The sequence below is a fragment of the Argopecten irradians genome, chromosome 1, assembly GCF_041381155.1.
Source record: "Argopecten irradians isolate NY chromosome 1, Ai_NY, whole genome shotgun sequence".
Lineage (NCBI taxonomy): Eukaryota > Metazoa > Mollusca > Bivalvia > Pectinida > Pectinidae > Argopecten > Argopecten irradians.
Genome location: NC_091134.1, coordinates 74,968,372 through 74,988,889, shown reverse-complemented (window position 1 = coordinate 74,988,889; position 20,518 = coordinate 74,968,372).

Sequence of the window (20,518 nt, the reverse complement as noted above, 5' to 3'; positions counted from 1 at the left end):
TGTGTAGGTCTCCCCACACTGTTCTGTATGTACGTGTTTGTGTAGGTCTCCTCACACTGTTCTGTATGTACGTGTTTGTGTAGGTCTCCTCACACTGTTCTGTATGTACGTGTTTGTGTAGGTCTCCTCACACTGTTCTGTATGTACGTGTTTGTGTAGGTCTCCTCACACTGTTCTGTATGTACGTGTTTGTGTAGGTCTCCTCACACTGTTCTGTATGTACGTGTTTGTGTAGGTCTCCTCACACTGTTCTGTATGTACGTGTTTGTGTAGGTCTCCTTACACTGTTCTGTATGTACGTGTTTGTATGTACGTGTTTGTGTAGGTCTCCTCACACTGTTCTGTATGTACGTGTTTGTGTAGGTCTCCTCACACTGTTCTGTATGTACGTGTTTGTGTAGGTCTCCTCACACTGTTCTGTATGTACGTGTTTGTGTAGGTCTCCTCACACTGTTCTGTATGTACGTGTTTGTGTAGGTCTCCTCACACTGTTCTGTATGTACGTGTTTGTGTAGGTCTCCTCACACTGTTCTGTATGTACGTGTTTGTGTAGGTCTCCTCACACTGTTCTGTATGTACGTGTTTGTGTAGGTCTCCTCACACTGTTCTGTATGTACGTGTTTGTGTAGGTCTCCTCACACTGTTCTGTATGTACGTGTTTGTGTAGGTCTCCTCACACTGTTCTGTATGTACGTGTTTGTGTAGGTCTCCTCACACTGTTCTGTATGTACGTGTTTGTGTAGGTCTCCTCACACTGTTCTGTATGTACGTGTTTGTGTAGGTCTCCTCACACTGTTCTGTATGTACGTGTTTGTGTAGGTCTCCTCACACTGTTCTGTATGTACGTGTTTGTGTAGGTCTCCTCACACTGTTCTGTATGTACGTGTTTGTGTAGGTCTCCTCACACTGTTCTGTATGTACGTGTTTGTGTAGGTCTCCTCACACTGTTCTGTATGTACGTGTTTGTGTAGGTCTCCTCACACTGTTCTGTATGTACGTGTTTGTGTAGGTCTCCTCACACTGTTCTGTATGTACGTGTTTGTGTAGGTCTCCTCACACTGTTCTGTATGTACGTGTTTGTGTAGGTCTCCTACACTGTTCTGTATGTACGTGTTTGTTAGTTAGGTCTCCTCACACTGTTCTGTATGTACGTGTTTGTGTAGGTCTCCTCACACTGTTCTGTATGTACGTGTTTGTGTAGGTCTCCTCACACTGTTCTGTATGTACGTGTTTGTGTAGGTCTCCTCACACTGTTCTGTATGTACGTGTTTGTGTAGGTCTCAGTCTCCTCACACTGTTCTGTATGTACGTGTTTGTGTAGGTCTCCTCACACTGTTCTGTATGTACGTGTTTGTGTAGGTCTCCTCACACTGTTCTGTATGTACGTGTTTGTGTAGGTCTCCTTACACTGTTCTGTATGTACGTGTTTGTGTAGGTCTCCTCACACTGTTCTGTATGTACGTGTTTGTGTAGGTCTCCCCACACTGTTCTGTATGTACGTGTTTGTGTAGGTCTCCTCACACTGTTCTGTATGTACGTGTTTGTGTAGGTCTCCTCACACTGTTCTGTATGTACGTGTTTGTGTAGGTCTCCTCACACTGTTCTGTATGTACGTGTTTGTGTAGGTCTCCTCACACTGTTCTGTATGTACGTGTTTGTGTAGGTCTCCTCACACTGTTCTGTATGTACGTGTTTGTGTAGGTCTCCTCACACTGTTCTGTATGTACGTGTTTGTGTAGGTCTCCTCACACTGTTCTGTATGTACGTGTTTGTGTGTAGGTCTCCTCACACTGTTCTGTATGTACGTGTTTGTGTAGGTCTCCTCACACTGTTCTGTATGTACGTGTTTGTGTAGGTCTCCTCACACTGTTCTGTATGTACGTGTTTGTGTAGGTCTCCTCACACTGTTCTGTATGTACGTGTTTGTGTAGGTCTCCTCACACTGTTCTGTATGTACGTGTTTGTGTAGGTCTCCTCACACTGTTCTGTATGTACGTGTTTGTGTAGGTCTCCTCACACTGTTCTGTATGTACGTGTTTGTGTAGGTCTCCTTACACTGTTCTGTATGTACGTGTTTGTGTAGGTCTCCTCACACTGTTCTGTATGTACGTGTTTGTGTAGGTCTAGTCACACTGTTCTGTATGTACGTGTTTGTGTAGGTCTCCTCACACTGTTCTGTATGTACGTGTTTGTGTAGGTCTCCCCACACTGTTCTGTATGTACGTGTTTGTGTAGGTCTCCTCACACTGTTCTGTATGTACGTGTTTGTGTAGGTCTCCTCACACTGTTCTGTATGTACGTGTTTGTGTAGGTCTCCTCACACTGTTCTGTATGTACGTGTTTGTGTAGGTCTCCTCACACTGTTCTGTATGTACGTGTTTGTGTAGGTCTCCTCACACTGTTCTGTATGTACGTGTTTGTGTAGGTTCTGTATGTACGTGTTTGTGTAGGTCTCCTCACACTGTTCTGTATGTACGTGTTTGTGTAGGTCTCCTCACACTGTTCTGTATGTACGTGTTTGTGTAGGTCTCCTCACACTGTTCTGTATGTACGTGTTTGTGTAGGTCTCCTCACACTGTTCTGTATGTACGTGTTTGTGTAGGTCTCCTCACACTGTTCTGTATGTACGTGTTTGTGTAGGTCTCCTCACACTGTTCTGTATGTACGTGTTTGTGTAGGTCTCCTCACACTGTTCTGTATGTACGTGTTTGTGTAGGTCTCCTCACACTGTTCTGTATGTACGTGTTTGTGTAGGTCTCCTCACACTGTTCTGTATGTACGTGTTTGTGTAGGTCTCCTCACACTGTTCTGTATGTACGTGTTTGTGTAGGTCTCCTCACACTGTTCTGTATGTACGTGTTTGTTGTAGGTCTCCTCACACTGTTCTGTATGTACGTGTTTGTGTAGGTCTCCTCACACTGTTCTGTATGTACGTGTTTGTGTAGGTCTCCTCACACTGTTCTGTATGTACGTGTTTGTGTAGGTCTCCTCACACTGTTCTGTATGTACGTGTTTGTGTAGGTCTCCTCACACACTGTTCTGTATGTACGTGTTTGTGTAGGTCTCCCTCACACTGTTCTGTATGTACGTGTTTGTGTAGGTCTCCTCACACTGTTCTGTATGTACGTGTTTGTGTAGGTCTCCTCACACTGTTCTGTATGTACGTGTTTGTGTAGGTCTCCTCACACTGTTCTGTATGTACGTGTTTGTGTAGGTCTCCTCACACTGTTCTGTATGTACGTGTTTGTGTAGGTCTCCTCACACTGTTCTGTATGTACGTGTTTGTGTAGGTCTCCTCACACTGTTCTGTATGTACGTGTTTGTGTAGGTCTCCTCACACTGTTCTGTATGTACGTGTTTGTGTAGGTCTCCTCACACTGTTCTGTATGTACGTGTTTGTGTAGGTCTCCTCACACTGTTCTGTATGTACGTGTTTGTGTAGGTCTCCTCACACTGTTCTGTATGTACGTGTTTGTGTAGGTCTCCTCACACTGTTCTGTATGTACGTGTTTGTGTAGGTCTCCCCACACTGTTCTGTATGTACGTGTTTGTGTAGGTCTCCTCACACTGTTCTGTATGTACGTGTTTGTGTAGGTCTCCCCACACTGTTCTGTATGTACGTGTTTGTGTAGGTCTCCTCACACTGTTCTGTATGTACGTGTTTGTGTAGGTCTCCTCACACTGTTCTGTATGTACGTGTTTGTGTAGGTCTCCTCACACTGTTCTGTATGTACGTGTTTGTGTAGGTCTCCTCACACTGTTCTGTATGTACGTGTTTGTGTAGGTCTCCTCACACTGTTCTGTATGTACGTGTTTGTGTAGGTCTCCTCACACTGTTCTGTATGTACGTGTTTTGTGTAGGTCTCCTCACACTGTTCTGTATGTACGTGTTTGTGTAGGTCTCCTCACACTGTTCTGTATGTACGTGTTTGTGTAGGTCTCCTCACACTGTTCTGTATGTACGTGTTTGTGTAGGTCTCCCACACACTGTTCTGTATGTACGTGTTTGTGTAGGTCTCCTCACACTGTTCTGTATGTACGTGTTTGTGTAGGTCTCCTCACACTGTTCTGTATGTACGTGTTTGTGTAGGTCTCCTCACACTGTTCTGTATGTACGTGTTTGTGTAGGTCTCCTCACACTGTTCTGTATGTACGTGTTTGTGTAGGTCTCCTCACACTGTTCTGTATGTACGTGTTTGTGTAGGTCTCCTCACACTGTTCTGTATGTACGTGTTTGTGTAGGTCTCCTCACACTGTTCTGTATGTACTGTTTGTGTAGGTCTCCTCACACATGTTCTGTATGTACGTGTTTGTGTAGGTCTCCTCACACTGTTCTGTATGTACGTGTTTGTGTAGGTCTCCTCACACATGTTCTGTATGTTTTGTAGGTCTCCTCACACTGTTCTGTTGTGTGTTTGTGTAGGTCTCCTCACACTGTTCTGTATGTACTTTGTGTAGGTCTCCTCACACTGTTCTGTATGTACGTGTTTGTGTAGGTCTCCTCACACTGTTCTGTATGTACGTGTTTGTGTAGGTCTCCCTCACACTGTTCTGTATGTACGTGTTTGTGTAGGTCTCCTCACACTGTTCTGTATGTACGTGTTTGTGTAGGTCTCCTCACACTGTTCTGTATGTACGTGTTTGTGTAGGTCTCCTCACACTGTTCTGTATGTACGTGTTTGTGTAGGTCTCCTCACACTGTTCTGTATGTACGTGTTTGTGTAGGTCTCCTCACACTGTTCTGTATGTACGTGTTTGTGTAGGTCTCCTCACACTGTTCTGTATGTACGTGTTTGTGTAGGTCTCCTCACACTGTTCTGTATGTACGTGTTTGTGTAGGTCTCCTCACACTGTTCTGTATGTACGTGTTTGTGTAGGTCTCCTCACACTGTTCTGTATGTACGTGTTTGTGTAGGTCTCCTCACACTGTTCTGTATGTACGTGTTTGTGTAGGTCTCCTCACACTGTTCTGTATGTACGTGTTTGTGTAGGTCTCCTCACACTGTTCTGTATGTACGTGTTTGTGTAGGTCTCCTCACACTGTTCTGTATGTACGTGTTTGTGTAGGTCTCCTCACACTGTTCTGTATGTACGTGTTTGTGTAGGTCTCCTCACACTGTTCTGTATGTACGTGTTTTGTGTAGGTCTCCTCACACTGTTCTGTATGTACGTGTTTGTGTAGGTCTCCTCACACTGTTCTGTATGTACGTGTTTGTGTGTAGGTCTCCTCACACTGTTCTGTATGTACGTGTTTGTGTAGGTCTCCTCACACACTGTTCTGTATGTACGTGTTTGTGTAGGTCTCCTCACACTGTTCTGTATGTACGTGTTTGTGTAGGTCTCCTCACACTGTTCTGTATGTACGTGTTTGTGTAGGTCTCCTCACACTGTTCTGTATGTACGTGTTTGTGTAGGTCTCCTCACACTGTTCTGTATGTACGTGTTTGTGTAGGTCTCCTCACACTGTTCTGTATGTACGTGTTTGTGTAGGTCTATCACACTGTTCTGTATGGTACGTGTTTGTGTAGGTCTCTCACACTGTTCTGTATGTACGTGTTTGTGTAGGTCTCCTCACACTGTTCTGTATGTACGTGTTTGTGTAGGTCTCCTCACACTGTTCTGTATGTACGTGTTTGTGGTACACTGTTCTGTATGTACGTGTTTGTGTAGGTCTCCCTCACACTGTTCTGTATGTACGTGTTTGTGTAGGTCTCCTCACACTGTTCTGTATGTACGTGTTTGTGTAGGTCTCCTCACACTGTTCGTGTTTGTGTAGGTCTCCCACACTGTTTGTATGTACGTGTTTGTGTAGGTCTCCTCACACTGTTCTGTATGTACGTGTTTGTGTAGGTCTCCTCACACTGTTCTGTATGTACGTGTTTGTGTAGGTCTCCTCACACTGTTCTGTATGTACGTGTTTGTGTAGGTCTCCTCACACTGTTCTGTATGTACGTGTTTGTGTAGGTCTCCTCACACTGTTCTGTATGTACGTGTTTGTGTAGGTCTCCTCACACTGTTCTGTATGTACGTGTTTGTGTAGGTCTCCTTACACTGTTCTGTAATGTACGTGTTTGTGTAGGTCTCCCACACGGGCTGTTCTGTACTGTTCTGTAGGTCCCCCCACGACTGTTCTGTAATGTACGTGTTTGTGTAGGTCTCCTCACACTGTTCTGTATGTACTGTTTGTGTAAGGTCTCCCCACACTGTTCTGTATGTACGTGTTTGTGTAGGTCTCCTCACACTGTAGCTTGTATGTAGCACTGTGTTTATGTAGGTCTCCTCACACTGTTCTGTATGTACGTGTTTGTGTAGGTCTCACTGTCACACACTGTTCTGTATGTACGTGTTTGTGTAGGTCTCCTCACAATGTGTCTGTATGTACGTGTTTGTGTAGGTTCTCCCTCACACTGTTCTGTATGTACGTGTTTGTGTAGGTCTCCTCAACACTGTTCTGTATGTACGTGTTTGTGTAGGTCTCCCACACACTGTTCTGTATTGTACGTGTTTGTTGATAGGTCTCTCCCACAGTTCTGTATGTACGTGGTTGTGTAGGTCCCCTCAACAATGTTCTGTATGTACGTGTTTGTGTAGGTCTCCTCACACTGTTCTGTATGTACGTGTTTGTTGTGTAGGTCTCCTCACACTGTTCTGTATGTACAGTGTTTTGATGTAGGTGTCCTTACACTGTTCTGTGTGTACGGTCTCTCCTCACAATGTTTGTATGTACGTGTAGGTTCCCCACACTGTTCTGTATTGTACTGTGTTGGTGTAGGTCTCCTCACACTGTTTCTGTATGTACGTGTTTGTGTAGGTCTCCTCACACTGTTCTGTATGTACGTGTTTGTGTAGGTCTCCTCACAATGTTCTGTATGTACGTGTTTGTGTAGGTCTCCTCACACTGTTCTGTATGTACGTGTTTGTGTAGGTCTCCTTACACTGTTCTGTATGTACGTGTTTGTGTAGGTCTCCTCAACAATGTTCTGTTGTACGTTATACTCTCTCCCACACAATGTTCTGTATGTACGTGTTTGTGTATATGTTCTGTAGTAATAAATCCCTTTTCTGTAACGTGTTTGTGTAGGTCTCCTCACACTGTTCTGTATGTACGTGTTTGTGTAGGTCCTTTATTATTAATACGTCCCTTTAAACTGTATATCCTACACCATATCATTAATAAATCCCTTTAACTGGACCCTTTATTATACCATATCATAATAAATCCCTTTAACTGGACCCTTATTATACCATATCATTAATAAATCCCTTTAACTGGACCCTTTATTATACCATATCATTAATAAATCCCTTTAACTGGACCCTTTATTATACTATATCATTAATAAATCCCTTTAACTGGACCCTTTATTATGATATCCATATCTTTAATAATATCCCCTTTAACTGGACCCTTTATTATACCATATCATTAATAAATCCCTTTAACTGGACCCATTTATTATACCATATCAGTAATAAATCCCTTTAACTGGACCCTTTATTATACCATATCAGTAATAAATCCCTTTAACTGACCCTTTATTATACCATATCATTAATAAATCCCTTTAACTTGACCCTTTATTATACCATATCATTAATAAATCCCTTTAACTGGACCCTTTATTATACCATATCAGTAATAAATCCCTTTAACTGGACCCTTTATTATACCATAACATTAATAAATCCCTTTAACTGGACCCTTTATTATACCCTATATTCATTAATAATACTATATCATTATTAAGACCCTTTATTATAACATATCAGTAATAAATCCCTTTAACTGGACCCTTTATTATACCATATCAGTAATAAATCCCTTTAACTGGACCCTTTATTATACCATATCATTAATAAATCCCTTTAACTGGACCCTTTATTATACTATATCATTAATAAATCCCTTTAACTGGACCCTTTATTATACCATATCATTAATAAATCCCTTTAACTGGACCCTTTATTATACCATATCATTAATATATCCCTTTAACTGGACCCTTTATTATACCATATCATTAATAAATCCCTTTAACTGGACCCTTTATTGTACGATATCATTAATAAATCCCTTTAACTGGACCTTTATTATACCATATCAGTAATAAATCCTTTTAACTGGACCCTTTATTATACCATATCATTAATAAATCCCTTTAACTGGACCCTTTTTTATACCATATCATTAATAAATCCCTTTAACTGGACCCTTTATTATACCATATCATTAATAAATCCCTTTAACTGGACCCTTTATTATACCATATCAGTAATAAATCCCTTTAACCCTTTATTATACTATCACCCTTTATTATTTATTATACCATATCAGTAATTATATCCTTTTAACTGAACCTTTATTATACCATATCATTAATAAATCCATTTAACTGGACCTTTATTATACTATATCATTAATAAATCCCTTTAACTGGACCCTTTATTATACCATATCATTAATAAATCCCTTTAACTGGACCCTTTATTATACCATATCAGTAATAAATCCCTTTAACTGGACCCTTTATTATACCATATCAGTAATAAATCCCTTTAACTGGACCCTTTATTATACCATATCATTAATAAATCCCTTTAACTGGACCCTTTATTATACCATATCATTAATAAATCCCTTTAACTGGACCCTTTATTATACCATATCAGTAATAAATCCCTTTAACTGGACCCTTTATTATACCATATAAGTAATAATCCCTTTAACTGGACCCTTTATTATACTATATCAGTATAATAATATCCCTTTAACTGGACCCTTTATTATACCATATCATTAATAAATCCCTTTAACTGGACCCTTTATTATACCATATCATTAATAAATCCCTTTAACTGGACCCTTTATTATACCATATCATTAATAAATCCCTTTAACTGGACCCTTTATTATACCATATCAGTAATAAATCCCTTTAAACTGGACCCTTTATTATACCATATCATTAATAAATCCCTTTAACTGGACCCTTTATTATACCATATCATTAATAAATCCCTTTAACTGGACCCTTTATTATACCATATCATTAATAAATCCCTTTAACTGGACCCTTTATTATACCATATCATTAATAAATCCCTTTAACTGGACCCTTTATTATACCATATCATTAATAAATCCCTTTAACTGGACCCTTTATTATACCATATCAGTAATAAATCCCTTTAACTGGACCCTTTATTATACCATATCATTAATAAATCCCTTTAACTGGACCCTTTATTATACCATATCAGTAATAAATCCCTTTAACTGGACCCTTTATTATACCATATCAGTAATAAATCCCTTTAACTGGACCCTTTATTATACCATATTATCAGTAATAAATCCCTTTTAACTGGACCCTTTATTATACCATATCATTAATAAATCCCTTTAACTGGACCCTTTATTATACCATATCATTAATAAATCCCTTTAACTGGACCCTTTATTATACCATATCATTAATAAATCCCTTTAACTGGACCCTTTATTATACCATATCATTAATAAATCCCTTTAACTGGACCCTTTATTATACCATATCATTAATAAATCCCTTTAACTGGACCCTTTATTATACCATATCAGTAATAAATCCCTTTTAACTGGACCCTTTATTATACCATATCATTAATAAATCCCTTTAACTGGACCCTTTATTATACCATATCAGTAATAAATCCCTTTAACTGGACCCTTTATTATACCATATCATTAATAAATCCCTTTAACTGGACCCTTTATTATACCATATCATTAATAAATCCCTTTAACTGGACCCTGTATTACACCATATCATTAATAAATCCCTTTAACTGGACCCTTTATTATACCATATCATTAATAAATCCCTTTAACTGGACCCTGTATTACACCATATCATTAATAAATCCCTTTAACTGGACCCTTTATTATACTATATCATTAATAAATCCCTTTAACTGGACCCTTTATTATACCATATCAGTAATAAATCCCTTTAACTGGACCCTTTATTATACCATATCAGTAATAAATCCCTTTAACTGGACCCATGTATTATTATCCATTTAAAACATTAATTAATTCCCTTTATTAATGGATCCCTTTACTTTCATTATATACCATATCATTAATAAATCCCTTTAACTGGACCCTTTATTATACCATATCATTAATAAATCCCTTTAACTGGACCCTTTATTATACCATATCATTAATAAATCCCTTTAACTGGACCCTTTATTATACCATATCAGTAATAAATCCCTTTAACTGGACCCTTTATTATACCATATCATTAATAAATCCCTTTAACTGGACCCTTTATTATACCATATCATTAATAAATCCCTTTAACTGGACCCTTTATTATACCATATCATTAATAAATCCCTTTAACTGGACCCTTTATTATACCATATCATTAATAAATCCCTTTAACTGGACCCTTTATTATACATATCATTAATAAATCCCTTTAACTGGACCCTTTATTATACCATATCATTAATAAATCCCTTTAACTGGACCCTTTATTATACCATATCAGTAATAAATCCCTTTAACTGGACCCTTTATTATACCATATATCATTAATAAATCCCTTTAACTGGACCCTTTATTATACCATATCATTAATAAATCCCTTTAACTGGACCCTTTATTATACCATATCATTAATAAATCCCTTTAACTGGACCCTTTATTATACCATATCAGTAATAAATCCCTTTAATGGACCCTTTATTATACATTTTATCCCCTTTTAACTGGACCCTTTATTATACCATATCATTAATAAATCCCTTTAACTGGACCCTTTATTATACCATATCATTAATAAATCCCTTTAACTGGACCCTTTATTATACCATATCATTAATAAATCCCTTTAACTGGACCCTTATTTATACCATATCATTAATAAAATCCCTTTAACTGGACCCTTTATTATACCATATCAGTAATAAATCCCTTTAACTGGACCCTTTATTACCCTATCATTAATAAATCCCTTTAACTGGACCCTTTATTATACCATATCATTAATAAATCCCTTTAACTGGACCCTTTATTATACCATATCATTAATAAATCCCTTTAACTGGACCCTTTATTATACCATATCAGTAATAAATCCCTTTAACTGGACCCTTTATTATACCATATCATTAATAAATCCCTTTAACTGGACCCTTTATTATACTATATCATTAATAAATCCCTTTAACTGGACCCTTTATTACATACCATATCATTAATAAATCCCTTTAACTGGACCCTTTATTATACCATATCATTAATAAATCCCTTTAACTGGACCCTTTATTATACCATATCAGTAATAAATCCCTTTAACTGGACCCATTTATTATACCATATCATTAATAAATCCCTTTAACTGGACCCTTTATTATACCATATCAGTAATAAATCCCTTTTAACTGGACCCTTTATTATACCATATCATTAATAAATCCCTTTTAACTGGACCCTTTTTTATACCATATCATTAATAAATCCCTTTAACTGGACCCTTTATTATACCATATCAGTAATAAATCCCTTTAACTGGACCCTTTATTATACCATATCAGTAATAAATCCCTTTAACTGGACCCTATTATAACATATCATTAATAAATCCCTTTAACTGGACCCTTTATTATACCATATCATTAATAAATCCCTTTAACTGGACCCTTTATTATACCATATCATTAATAAATCCCTTTAACTGGACCCTTTATTATACCATATCATTAATAAATCCCTTTAACTGGACCCTTTATTATACCATATCATTAATAAATCCCTTTAACTGGACCCTTTATTATACCATATCATTAATAAATCCCTTTAACTGGACCCATTAATAAATCCTTAACTGGACCCTATTATATCATTAATAAATCCCTTTAACTGGACCCTTTATTATACCATATCATTAATAAATCCCTTTAACTGGACCCTTTATTATACCATATCATTAATAAATCCCTTTTAACTGGACCCTTTATTATACCATATCATTAATAAATCCCTTTAACTGGACCCTTTATTATACCATATCATTAATAAATCCCTTTAACTGGACCCTTTATTATACCATATCATTAATAAATCCCTTTAACTGGACCCTTTATTATACCATATCATTAATAAATCCCTTTAACTGGACCCTTTATTATACCATATCAGTAATAAATCCCTTTAACTGGACCCTTTATTATACCATATCATTAATAAATCCCTTTAACTGGACCCTTTATTATACCATATCATTAATAAATCCCTTTAACTGGACCCTTTATTATACCATATCAGTAATAAATCCCTTTAACTGGACCCTTTATTATACCATATCATTAATAAATCCCTTTAACTGGACCCTTTATTATACCATATCATTAATAAATCCCTTTAACTGGACCCTTTATTACACCATATCAGTAATAAATCCCTTTAACTGGACCCTTTATTATACCATATCATTAATAAATCCCTTTAACTGGACCCTTTATTATACCATATCATTAATAAATCCCTTTAACTGGACCCTTTATTATACCATATCATTAATAAATCCCTTTAACTGGACCCTTTATTATACCATATCATTAATAAATCCCTTTAACTGGACCCTTTATTATACCATATCATTAATAAATCCCTTTAACTGGACCCTTTATTATACCATATATCATTAATAAATCCCTTTTAACTGGACCCTTTATTATACCATATCATTAATAAATCCCTTTAACTGGACCCTTTATTATACCATATCATTAATAAATCCCTTTAACTGGACCCTTTATTATACCATATCATTAATAAATCCCTTTAACTGGACCCTTTATTATACCATATCAGTAATAAATCCCTTTAACTGGACCCTTTATTATACCATATCATTAATAAATCCCTTTAACTGGACCCTTTATTATACTATATCATTATTAAGACCCTTTATTATACCATATCAGTAATAAATCCCTTTAACTGGACCCTTTATTATACCATATCATTAATAAATCCCTTTAACTGGACCCTTTATTATACCATATCATTAATAAATCCCTTTAACTGGACCCTTTATTATACTATTTCATTAATAAATCCCTTTAACTGGACCCTTTATTATACCATATCAGTAATAAATCCCTTTAACTGGACCCTTTATTATACCATATCATTAATAAATCCCTTTAACTGGACCCTTTATTATACCATATCATTAATAAATCCCTTTAACTGGACCCTTTATTATACCATATCATTAATAAATCCCTTTAACTGGACCCTTTATTATACCATATCAGTAATAAATCCCTTTAACTGGACCCTTTATTATACCATATCATTAATAATCTAAATAAATAAATCCCTTTAACTGGACCCTTTATTATACCATATCATTAATAAATCCCTTTAACTGGACCCTTTATTATACCATATCATTAATAAATCCCTTTAACTGGACCCTTTATTATACCATATCATTAATAAATCCCTTTAACTGGACCCTTTATTATACCATATCATTAATAAATCCCTTTAACTGGACCCTTTATTATACCATATCAGTAATAAATCCCTTTAACTGGACCCTTTATTATACCATATCATTAATAAATCCCTTTAACTGGACCCTTTATTATACCATATCATTAATAAATCCCTTTAACTGGACCCTTTATTATACCATATCAGTAATAAATCCCTTTAACTGGACCCTTTATTATAGGATATCATTAATAAATCCCTTTAACTGGACCCATTTATTATACCATATCAGTTAATAAATCCCTTTAACTGGACCCTTTATTATACCATATCATTAATAAATCCCTTTAACTGACCCTTTATTATACCATATCATAATAAATCCCTTTAACTGGACCCTTTATTATACCATATCATTAATAAATCCCTTTAACTGGACCCTTTATTATACATATCATTAATAAATCCCTTTAACTGACCCCTTTATTATACCATATCATTAATAAATCCCTTTAACTGACCTTTATTATACCATATCATAATAAATCCCTTTAACTGGACCTTATTATACCATATCATTAATAAATCCCTTTAACTGGACCCTTTATTATACCATATCATTAATAAATCCCTTTAACTGGACCCTTTATTATACCATATCATTAATAAATCCCTTTAACTGGACCCTTTATTATACCATATCAGTAATAAATCCCTTTAACTGGACCCTTTATTTACATATCATTAATAAATCCCTTTAAACTGGACCTTTATTATACCATATCAGTAATAAATCCCTTTAACTGGACCCTTTATTATACCATATCAGTAATAAATCCCTTTAACTGGACCCTTTATTATACCATATCATTAATAAATCCCTTTAACTGGACCCTTTATTATACCATATCATTAATAAATCCCTTTAACTGGACCCTTTATTATATACCATATCATTAATAATATCCTTTAACTGGACCCTTTATTATACCATATCATTAATAAATCCCTTTAACTGGACCCATTTATTATACCATATCAGTAATAAATCCCTTTAACTGGACCCTTTATTATACCATATCATTAATAAATCCCTTTAACTGGACCCTTTATTATACCATATCATTAATAATCCCTTTAACTGGACCCTTTAATACTTAATAAATCCCTTTAACTGGACCCTTTATTATACCATATCATTAATAAATCCCTTTAACTGGACCCTTTATTATACCATATCATTAATAAATCCCTTTAACTGGACCCTTTATTATACCATATCATTAATAAATCCCTTTAACTGGACCCTTTATTATACCATATCATTAATAAATCCCTTTAACTGGACCCTTTATTATACCATATCATTAATAAATCCCTTTAACTGGACCCTTTATTATACCATATCATTAATAAATCCCTTTAACTGGACCCTTTATTATAGGATATCATTAATAAATCCCTTTAACTGGACCCTTTATTATACTATATCATTAATAAATCCCTTTAACTGGACCCTTTATTATACCATATCATTAATAAATCCCTTTAACTGGACCCTTTATTATACCATATCATTAATAAATCCCTTTAACTGGACCCTTTATTATACCATATCAGTAATAAATCCCTTTAACTGGACCCTTTATTATACCATATCAGTAATAAATCCCTTTAACTGGACCCTTTATTATACCATATCATTAATAAATCCCTTTAACTGGACCCTTTATTATACCATATCATTAATAAATCCCTTTAACTGGACCCTTTATTATACCATATCAGTAATAAATCCCTTTAACTGGACCCTTTATTATACCATATCATTAATAAATCCCTTTAACTGGACCCTTTATTATACCATATCATTAATAAATCCCTTTAACTGGACCCTTTTATTATACCATATCAGTAATAAATCCCTTTAACTGGACCCTTTATTATACCATATCATTAATAAATCCCTTTAACTGGACCCTTTATTATACCATATCATTAATAAATCCCTTTAACTGGACCCTTTATTATACCATATCATTAATAAATCCCTTTAACTGGACCCTTTATTATACCATATCAGTAATAAATCCCTTTTAACTGGACCCTTTATTATACCATATCAGTAATAAATCCCTTTTAACTGGACCCTTTATTATACCATATCATTAATAAATCCCTTTAACTGGACCCTTTATTATAGGATATCATTAATAAATCCCTTTAACTGGACCCTTTATTATACCATATCAGTAATAAATCCCTTTAACTGGACCCTTTATTATACCATACCATATCAGTAATAAATCCCTTTAACTGGACCCTTTATTATACCATATCAGTAATAAATCCCTTTAACTGGACCCTTTATTATACCATATCATTAATAAATCCCTTTATAACTGGACCCTTTATATACATATCATAATAAAACTCCATATCATTAATAAATCCCTTTAACTGGACCCTTTATTATACTATATCAGTAATAAATCCCTTTAACTGGACCCTTTATTATACCATATCATTAATAAATCCCTTTAACTGGACCCTTTATTATACCATATCATTAATAAATCCCTTTAACTGGACCCTTTATTATACCATATCAGTAATAAATCCCTTTAACTGGACCCTTTATTATACCATATCAGTAATAAATCCCTTTAACTGGACCCTTTATTATACCATATCATTAATAAATCCCTTTAACTGGACCCTTTATTATACCATATCATTAATAAATCCCTTTAACTGGACCCTTTATTATACCATATCATTAATAAATCCCTTTAACTGGACCCTTTATTATACCATATCATTAATAAATCCCTTTAACTGGACCCTTTATTATACCATATCATTAATATATCCCTTTAACTGGACCCTTTATTATACCATATCATTAAATATCACTTTAACTATTTATTATACCATACACTATAAATCCCTTTTAACTGGACCATTTATTATACCATATCAGTAATAAATCCCTTTAACTGGACCCTTCATTATAGGATATCATTAATAAATCCATTTAACTGGACCTTTCATTATACTATATCATTAATAAATCCCTTTAACTGGACCATTTATTATACCATATCATTAATAAATCCCTTTAACTGGACCCTTTATTATACCATATCATTAATAAATCCCTTTAACTGGACCCTTTATTATACCATATCATTAATAAATCCCTTTAACTGAACCCTTTATTATACCATATCATTAATAAATCCCTTTAACTGGACCCTTTATTATACCATATCATTAATATATCACTTTAACTGGACCCTTTATTATACCATAATAGTACTACATCCCTTTAACTCGACCCTTTATTGTACGATATCATTAATAAATCCCTTTAACTGGACCCTTTATTATACCATATCATTATTAAGACCCTTTATTATACCATATCATTAATAAATCCCTTTAACTGGAACCTTTATTATACCATATCATTAATAAATCCCTTTAACTGGACCCTTCATTAAACCATATCAGTAATAAATCCCTTTAACTGGACCCTTTATTATACCATATCATTAATAAATCCCTTTAACTGGACCCTTTATTATACCATATCAGTAATAAATCCCTTTAACTGAACCCTTTAATATACCATATCATTAATATATCCCTTTAACTGGACCCTTTATTATACGGTATCATTAATAAATCCCTTTAACTGGACCCTTTATTATACTATATCATTAATAAATCTCTTTAACTGGACCATTTATTATACCATTTCAGTAATAAATCCCTTTAACTGGAAACCATACACCATAGTTGTATTTTAGCTCACTTAGCCCGAAGGGCCGATGAGCTTTTGTCATGGCGCGGCGTCCGTCGTCCGTCCGTCAACATTTTCTTTATTTCGCTACTAGTCATAGAGTTCTACATGGATTGTAACCAAATTTGGCCAGGAACATACTCGGAGAGATAGGAACAGAGTTTGTATAAATTTTGGCTCTAACCCCCCGGGGACAGGAAGGACGGTGCCCAATATTGAAACAGAGGTACATTCTTTAAATCGCTACTAGTCATAGTGTTATGCATGGATTGTAACCAAATTTGGTCAGGAACATCTTTGGAGGAAGGGAAACAGAGTTTGTATAAGTTTTGGCTCTGACCCCCGGGGGCAGGAGGAGCGGGGTCAAATAGGGAAAGTAGAGGCTGATCCTTTAAATCGCTACTTGTCATAAAGTTCTGCATGAAATGTAACCAAATTTGGCAAGAAACATCCTTAGGGAAAGAGGAACAGAGTTTGTATCAATTTTGGCTCTGACCCTCAGGAGGCAGTAGGGGCGGGGCCCAATAGGGAAATTAAAGTTGAATCTTCAAATTCCTTCAGAAAAGAAACAATGATCTTGTTTTCAATACATGCCCTCTGGGGCTCTTGTTCAACAATGAAGTGGCGATGATTGTAACAAAGTCAAACAATCCAGATTGCATATCTACTTTGTTTATCGTACTTACATGCATACGTGTCAACTGGCTGTCATTGTTGTCGATTATGCAATACACATGAAATTGGTCAGCGTTCAAAGTTTAGTTACGCACTAAAGTCTCGAGTGTCAGTTTGTGCATTGTTTGATGCACAATTATTTAAGCTGCTGTTTGGGTTAAATGTTTTAAAAATTGAATTCCGGTATTTAACGGACTTTGTCGATATGTTTTTTCTCCGGTTGTGACATTAACAGACGACACTTCTCCATGTTCCTTTTATATAGGGTTCCGTGTCTAACGACTGTATGGCATTAGCCTGCTGTGGACCATGTGCCCTGTGTCAGATGGACAGAGAGCTGAACAACATGGGGCTCCTTTGAACCACAGTATCAACACAACTCGTCTCGTTTTATATGGAGTGTTATTAATACAATCTGTTCTGATCAGCTGGATATATAATTGGTCACTAACTAAAACGTCCCACAGACGGAAAGAAGAAGGCTAGAAGGACTAGCCGAAATAAGGAGTTCACCATCCAGTCACTTTTATCTTCATTAGATTGGAATGTATAGCATTGTAACCTTATCAGAACGGACCCGATAATACAGACTTTTATAACGGCAAACAAAATACAGACATCTTTAACGGCAACCCGATGATACAGACATCTTTAACGGCAACCCGATGATACAGACATCTTTAACGGCAACCCGATGATACAGACATCTTTAACGACAAACATAATACAGACATCTTTAACAGCAAACATGATACAGACTTCTTTCACACCAATTTTTGTGTAGCTTCCTGGCGTTTTATTAAAGGTCCATTACCTTTCCGGAACGGCTTTTGATTTTCTTTATTCTTTGGCCGCGATGGCCGAGTGGTTAAGATGTCCCAACATATTACCACAAGCCCTCCACCTCTGGGATGCGGGTTCGAATCTGGCACGTCCTTACATGACACTGGCTGTTAATATGACGTTTAACTAATAAACCAAACTTTTGGTTTTCAAAATTCATAATGAATCTTAACTGTTAATAAGACTACGTTGAGAATCGTACATTTATTTGGTGGTTGTAATGTCATCTTAGGCCATCGATAAATATTTGTTTATATTATTATTATTGTTTTTAAGAAACATTTATATCATGTTTTTGTTTCGGAAAGTTAGTAGGCCTTAAACATGTTATGCAGACTTATGATCATTGAGACATTGTTTATCACAAAGGTAGAGTTATATGTATTATAATTTTATATTAGACACTTATTGAATGGGTATGAGGGAAATAACACTTTTATGGTTCCCAGAGACACGAACTATTTTCCGAGGCGAAGGCGAGGAAAATAGTTCGTGTCGAGGGGAACCATAAAAGTGCTATTTCCCGAATATACCCATTCAATAAGTGTTTTATTATACCTTTGCTTCATTTTCGCTATGTAAAAAGCATACATGGTGTATACTATTACAGTGACGAAGATGTCATCGTGATTAAATGACGCGTAAAATCAAGAACATTTTATTGGTAATATGTTCGTCACCATAATACCCATACCTCTGACCATATCTGTGTTTTATAGTTCTGACAAAAAACACAACTGAAATACTGTATTAAATTAATGAAATTTTATTGACATTCAAGAAATGCACAAACAGTAAATAAGATAACATATATAATATTCCATAACAACAGTCAGTATTTATATGATCCAGTTAATTCTACTTTGTGATATTGATGGTAACATTGCAATTATTGAGATGGAAATTTCCTGGAATATTGCCTGATGTACTCATTGGGATGTTATTGCAGACATTTGTCCTAGTAGCGGCTAGCTCATATGCAGTAATGTCAGCCATTATACTTTCGAATTCGTCGTCTAAAAAGTCGGGAAGCTGGATGTTGGAAGAGCATGTAGCTAGTTCATTTCCGTTGACAGAGTTGTGTAGTTTTGGAGACTTCGCTGGGACAACATTTTCACTTAGTATGTCCGAAATTTGGCGTTTCTTGTTTTCACTTAGTCTCTCACTATAAGACCTGATAGAGTTTTCCGATTTGTGCCCGCTTATGCCCATGATGTGCCTTGCTTCGACTCCCTTTTGGTCAAGCGTCGTGATACATGTTGCCCGTATACATGAAATTGTTCAAAGTATTTTTACCTACAGCGCAATTATCATACCACACATCCATGCTCTGATCGACAGTTTTCTTCGGCCTTTGCCAGAAGTTGTCATTGTTAGGATTTAATTTGCTTAGGTATTTCTCAATAGTAGCCACAGGACAATTAGGATTCCCTGAAACATATGAAGAGGAAGGAAAATGAAATGCATTATTTACTTGACTCGTACAAATGACAAAAGTCAATGCTAATGAAAAATGAACACGACGTAATTGTAAACGAATTTGGTATTGTTTGTATAAGCTACACCTTTAAATACGCTTTTTCAAATTTGAAATATTAAAACTATCAATAAAATCAACGTTACAGTACCTGGTTGATCATACATGCGTCCCTCCTTGTCATTGTCTCTTAAATCGTCGCCGCGATGGT